This window comes from Phaethon lepturus, unplaced genomic scaffold (assembly GCF_000687285.1).
Source record: "Phaethon lepturus isolate BGI_N335 unplaced genomic scaffold, ASM68728v1 scaffold31752, whole genome shotgun sequence".
Classification (NCBI taxonomy): domain Eukaryota; kingdom Metazoa; phylum Chordata; class Aves; order Phaethontiformes; family Phaethontidae; genus Phaethon; species Phaethon lepturus.
In genome coordinates, this window is record NW_010521756.1 from 23,870 (window position 1) to 30,939 (window position 7,070).

Genomic DNA, 7,070 nt, shown 5'->3' on the forward strand with positions numbered 1-7,070 from the left:
CGTCTGTGGGAGAGAAGCATGTGCTTATGAGCTTTGTTCATTTTGTTCACACAGGATTTGAGGAGTTCATTGAACTGTAAGTAGCTGAGTATTTAATTCCTTCCAAGGCAGCAATAAAGACCAGTTGCAAATGGGATTTGCTTTGTTCTTGGTTGAGGAAAAAAAACTATAAAGCTAAAAATAAAATTTAGCAATGCCAAAAAAAAGTCATATCATAACCGTGCTACCATTTCTTCTAGGCTTCTTGCTAGAAGACTAAATGTTTCTGGGTACAGGTGATAAATTTAAGCAAAAAACTCAGAGTAAATCAGAATTGTTAAAGTGCCTTCTTTTCAGTTCAAGTGATGCTGGATCCTGTTTTACTATATTTTCAGATAGACTTGAAAATTTTTATTTAAGGGGTTTTCTTGCTGCGGAAATAATGTCGAACATAATGATTGAGTAACTACAACTGTAAATTTGAAGCTTATGACTTATGACTAATCATATACATCAGGCTTGTATTTCTTCTATCCACAGATAAGCTAAATATGGTTCATTCATTCATTCATCTCTGTTCTGTTGTACTGTACAGATCACAGTCTCTTCTAAGTAGTTGACAAAAAATATAATCCCTGGACTATGTGTGTGGACCAGCTCAAATTTTACTTGACTTCTTTAGCTCCTTCTGTGCCAAAGGGCCATGATATTTTGAGAAGCCAATGCTTTCTTGTGTCAGCTCAAATTCATGATATTTAAGGAATAAACATTAATGTTTGAAAGTAATGGTCATCAGAGGTCAGCAGAAACAGATTTGAACAAATCTCTGAAAAATACTGCTAAGCATCTGCTTTCTTAGGACTACACAATAAAATGTGTACCCGTGGCAATACAGAACTGCTATTCTAGAAAACCTCTCCAGGCTCTAGCATTTTCAGAATAGAGGATTTGAGAGTTATGCAGCATTTTCATTCAAAGATGCTTGCAAATATCTTTCAACAAATGGCTGGAAGTTCGCAGTCCTAATAATTTTCTCAGAGTACATCTTAAAAGAGAGCATCTCCAAAGGAGTCCACGGCCCTCAGAATATTAGTAAATCCACAACTACAGAAGGCAATGGAAGACTCACTCCCTTCCTACATATATAATGTCCAACACCAGCCAACAAAAAGATTAATAGAAATTGAGAGAAGTAGATCTATTTTTAGAGCTTTTTTTTTTTCCCTTCCTGGCAATTATCCAAATTTTGGAGGTTGCAGTCATTTCTGTTGGCAGAAGAAATCAGTAAAGAATTCAGCTATTTCTTCAGTGTCCTCCTCTTTCACCTACAAGGCATGCAAAATGTGCTGCCTCCAGGCAGGAGAAAGCAGCTTCTCTGGCTCACAGAAAGTCCCCTCTTTTCCCCCAAATCGAACCAATAACCAAACCAAGAAGTTTCCCACAGGCATTTTTCAGAACCATGCTCCCAGTCTGGCTGTAATCTTGGTTATTTTTATATATCTGCTTTCCTGGTGTCTTATACAGTCTTCCTATCTGTCTTTCCTGCACAGAGGTTCAAACACCCCAAACCAGCCAAGTCACCCTTTCCCACATAGATCCAGTGCCCTCTGGATAATGTCACAGGCTTGTGATGGATGGAGATACATAGGTTGTTTCAAGTCCCTGGCTCTGTATGCAAGCTGCATATTTCATTGTACTGTCTCAGTTGTCTTTTTCCCTTTCGCCCAAGGCATATCCTATGTGATCAGTCATGAAATATGGCTGGGGGTAAGAAAGGCAATACCAGCAGCATCTCTTAGAGTACATGACATGGCTAGTAATGGCTAGGCTCAACCGCAACATTGTCCTTGGCTTTTAGGCCAACAGAGAACAGGGCTTAACCTCTGAGAGCTCTGAATGAAACTAAATTCAGGGTTTGATATTTACAGTTCGTATCAGAGTTGCATCTGGGAGGTACTGTGCTACATCTGCCAGGCAAAATAATTAGCCTTTCATTGAAATCCTTTTTCCTGCTATGAGCAATGATTTGGCTATTGCTGTAAATCAGGATTATAACTGTGATCATAAAAACACAGTTACACTGGCACATATTTCCCACCCCTATTCAGCCACAGAGATGACAGACAACTTTCTAAATGAAGAGGTATCCATGTCTGTCTGTGATGCACTGTAACATTAAAACTCTTCCCCAAATCAGTTTGTACATGGATGGAATATGAATGACTTCATCATAATTTTTTTCTGACATCTTTATAATGGAAAACCTCAGTTTAAAGAGAACATAATTGGTAACAACTGACAGCTTGGTAGCATATGATTTCTGTGTACTTCTGTATGTTATTATTCTCTCATTTTTCAAGCATTTAATTCACCCTCCTGGCATTCAAACTTAGGTGGCTCTTCTTTGTTTAAGATTTGATTGGGACATTTTACAGCAATAGCCTCTAAGCAGCATGGTTTTTCCATGTCGTTTTGGCCATCCTATTATAAATAGCTCATCTCCTTAGCATAAATTTTCACTTATGTTCTCAATTAGCCAAGTTTCTATTTTTAATTCTTCTGAGGGATTCCCAGTGGAATAGCTCTCTTAAGACCGCCTAAGTGTAAGGGATCTCCTGCTCATCAAGTCTAACAAGCAGTGCCTTGACAGCTAGTTCCTGGAATGTGATTCATGTGTTGACTTGCTAAAAATATACGTGCCTGAACCAAAACATAAGTTCCAATACAACAGAAACCCCCTTGAAACACTGCCAAAAATATAAGCAAGCTCCATGACGCACTGATGACCCAAGGTCTAAAAACGTCAGGAAATGAGACAGGTTTTTTAAGAGATTCCTAAAGACTTATCTCCCATTGAGGCTCACTGCTCAGGAGCTTTTAAAAGTCTAGCAGAAGTGTACTTTTATCATTCTAAAGGCTTTGAAAAGCCTGGCTGTATAGCACCTTTGAGATTGCCTTGTTAGTGGAGCTCCCCAGAAATTCAAGAGACCAAATTTTCAGAGCTTGTACTTTCACCAATTTTGTACTCAGTGAGGGTTATCTAATCAAGGACTTAAAAATCCTTCGATGTGCTTGAATATCCTGGCCATGCTAGTGTTAATGGGAGAACCCAAAAAAAGTGAAATTATCTAGAAAAAAAACTGAAGTAGACCAAATAAATTTCACTGCTTTTGAAGAGTGTGTTGCAGAAGGAAATAGGAAGCAAAGCCAGTTAAAAATGCATTAATCTTTTAAACATTCATACATTTTTAATAATGTAAGATACAGGTTCCTCTATTGATGCAGGTAAAGTCAACTTAAAGAGGCTTTTTTTTAAAACCTTGCTTGAATTCTTTTGATGTCTCAACACTCTACCTTCACTTAATGGGAAGGAAAAGCTGAATCCCGTTCCCTAGATGTAGACACTCATTGAAATCAGTCACATTATATAGAGCTCTACCCAAACTGACCCACTTGCATGATCAGCTACTCAAAAACAGTAAGTCCATACTCTAGAAGATAAATCCAAGCAAAAGTTTAATCCTGATTGCATCACTGTTTAAGTGCTCAAAATGAAAATGCTTTGGGAAATGGACAGCACGTATCTGTGGAAATTGCATGCAAGTGGAGTGGAGGCAAGGGGCATACATAGTTGAGAGGGAATTAAATCCTCTTTAGAAAAGCCCCTCCTGTGTGGGCTAAAGCAGAGAACCCTTACAAACGAGGGCTTTTTAATATTCCGGTAGCACTTGCCCTCCTCCTCCCTGTTCTGTGGGTGGCCTGCACTCTCCTGACACGTCTCATGTCATCAGGAATTGTTTCAGAGATCTCACTGATGACTTCAGAGCACTCATCATGCAGCCATAATCTTTGGATTACACTTTAAAATTACAGAGTTGTTTATCTGAGAAACAAATCACATCCATACTGTCTTTTAGGTCATTCCCAAGTGGAGACAATTTGGACCCAGAGATTTGGTTTCACGCACTGCAGAGTTTGGGATTAGGTATAACACTGTGCTCTCATATGATTTGTGCTTCTGACTTCTGTTTTGAAGTCTGGGGACAACTGGATCTGAATGCCTGATGTCAGAAGCTGAAAACCACATAAATAAGAGCAGAACAAAGTATGTCAAGTCACTGAGCACCTTTTAGCTGAGTAAACCAAGAAACAGAGCAAATTTTTCACTGTGACCTGAAACTCAATAAAGTCTAAACAGAGTGAAACAAAATAGGAGCTTACTTTTTAATTAAAGCAGACAGAAGAGGAAAACTAGTTCTACACCAACAGCCACTATCAAGAATATCTTTTTACAGGCATCTCCGGCATAATTAGCATCATAAACAAAAACCTTTGAAAAATGAGGGGACTATGCAGACCACAAGGATCTGAGAAACCTAATGACACAATAAATAAATCCACAGGGTTGTCAGGAATGGCAGAGAGAAAACTTACAATGTCGTGTATTGCTCTTGGTTTATGATGTCCAGATACCATTAATTTCTCTAAGATCAATAGGAACAAAAGAATTCAAAATTTCTAGAGTGTGTGAAGAGCCAGATCTGAGGCTTTGGATAAGAGCATATCGGAAATTTCTTTCTTTTTATGTGATCTTAATAGCTGTGAAAAATGATGGTCTGGCAGTCCTAGAAACATAATGCCTTGATGTAGCCAGAGCAGAGATAAAGCGTGAAATGCCAGATAACACAGTGAAGGGTGTATTCAGGAGGTGAAGGAAGATAGCAACAGAGTAGGAGAGTAGATAGCAACAGAATAAGAGGGCATTGTTAGACTCTTAATCTGCATGAACAGCTTCTTGAAGGAGCTGTAAGGAGTTGTGCTGAGTGAGTACACCAAATTATTTTGTCCTGTGAGAGATTTTGCCTCTTTGAAAGATATTCATGTGCTCCTCAATGTGCACCTCTCTCTGATTTGCACATTGCCCATAGTGTTATATTTGCATGAACACTTCTGCATGGCTGTAAGTATAAATGCTCTGCCTAACTGAAACAAGGTTCTCTGGGACAAGGCAGGTTTGCTCTGGTAGCTTTTGAAAACTTTTTTCTTCATAGAAGAATACAATTATTTATGTGCTGGTAGTGCAAATGTCTCTTGCCCTGAGAGGAATTTGTAAATGTCTGCATGTGTATTTGCACACAGTCAAGACCAATTCTTTCTGTAAAGAGGTGCTGAGAGCTACGTTTTTCATTTATTATAGGTATGTCTCACATCACATTGCACTCAGCAACATAACCTATGAAGTTTTCTCTGTGTAAAGTTTGAACAAATATCAAATACTAAATACAGTGACCACAGCTGGGAAGACTGTTGTCAAGTTCTCAAGGCAGCATTGGAATTTCTGCTCCAATCAAGGCTCTTAACCATGAGCAGAGCTGGTAAGATTTCCCAAATCACATGCAGTACCTGCCTCCTCAACATCAGCTCAGCATTAAGCCCCATTTGTTGATCATATTCAGTACCTTGTAAGAGTTATTGTACAAAGGTCTATTGCTTGACCATGTCAGAGCTCTACAGCCAAATGTCACATCTCATGCAGTGCCAAGGTGATGTATCTAAAAGTGCCCCTTAAGAAAGGGATAACAGGAGCATTGGACCTCAGAGGACTTGCATCGGCGTTGTGGTAGAGGTAGTCCAGCTCCGAGCCAGTCAGGGTGCTGAAACTATAACACCTAAGGGGAGGCAGTTTGCCATGACAGGGAATTGAAACTGAAAGAATCTGAGTACATTCAACAAACTGAAACAAAATATTGTGAGACTGAAATATTAAAATGCTCCATCCCATTTCAAACACATCAAAATAAGATATTTCTAATCCATCCCCTCCAAGATTTAAGAATAAAATTAAGAATAATAATTGCTGTGTATTAAATAACAATAGTAATAATAAAATCTATCTTTTAATCCCAATTTGCAAGGAAAACAAGCACTGATAAAACAACAATTTCCAGAGACTAGAATCTGGTTTGTGCTGAACCATTAGTTGAACAGCAGAGCTCGTAGGGTTCCACTGTCTAGGCTGTCTTGAAACAAAAAAACCTGAAGATTGCACCAAGGCAGCTACAACCCTGGGTAGGGCAGGTGGGTAAAGACACACTGAGTGAGGCAGAAGAAATAACGAGATGGTGCTGGTAATAGTTACCCATGAAATCTCCCACATTGTACTACTTTAAGTGGTATCTCTGTTAAAATATAAGTTAACAGATGTACGGTGGATTTTTGGGGGAAAAAAAAAAAAAAAAGCAGTAATTCAGCCCTCACATCTCCCTCTTACTTTCATAATTGTCTTAGGTTTTCTCTTGTGACAAGTGAAATTAGACTGCGCTCCACAGAAAAACTGAAAAAAGATGACAGCAAAAATAAAGGAGCTAGATACCAATTCTTCTGTGCCTGAAAGCCTGGGCAAGGAGCACCATGCGTTTTCCCATCTATGCAGCAGCTTTCCTGATTGCTCTGGATCAAAATTTAAGGGAGGAGGGATACTAGGGATTCTATTTCGAACATAGTGTTGTACAGCACAAGCAAGAAAAGTTTCAGTGAAATTTTGCATCCGTATTTTTATTTTCCACTGCAGGGGTAAATAATGGATGAGCAACCTCATGTTTTATTGCCGACTGTAAATAAATGATTCATTTATTTTATATGTATATAGATATATATATGCTTGCAATCAAATTATATATTCTACTTGCTCATGACCCAGAGTTTAACTCATGCTTCATGAGGATGAAAATTTACAGTACGAATCAGCAAACGGTTCTGCTTTCTCAGCACATGCATTACAAAGTGTGATGGCTCGTGCATCTTTCAAACAGAATGCAATGCACACCATAAAGGAGGAACTCCTGGTTTTCTGTTTCAGTGCTCCCACATTTCCCAGTATTAGTTAGCATCAAGCATTAAGTTGTCCAGTGTTTTAGTAAAATCATTTAGATTATACTCATATAAGGGTAGTGTGTTTAGTGTTTGCTGAACAGCCTTTTGTGAGGCTCTACGCATACTTTCATGACATGACCGTCACTAGAATACGTGAACATCAAATGGTTTGACGCCTGCAAAAGCTTATGAGAGGTTTAGATACTTGATAGCTTTAA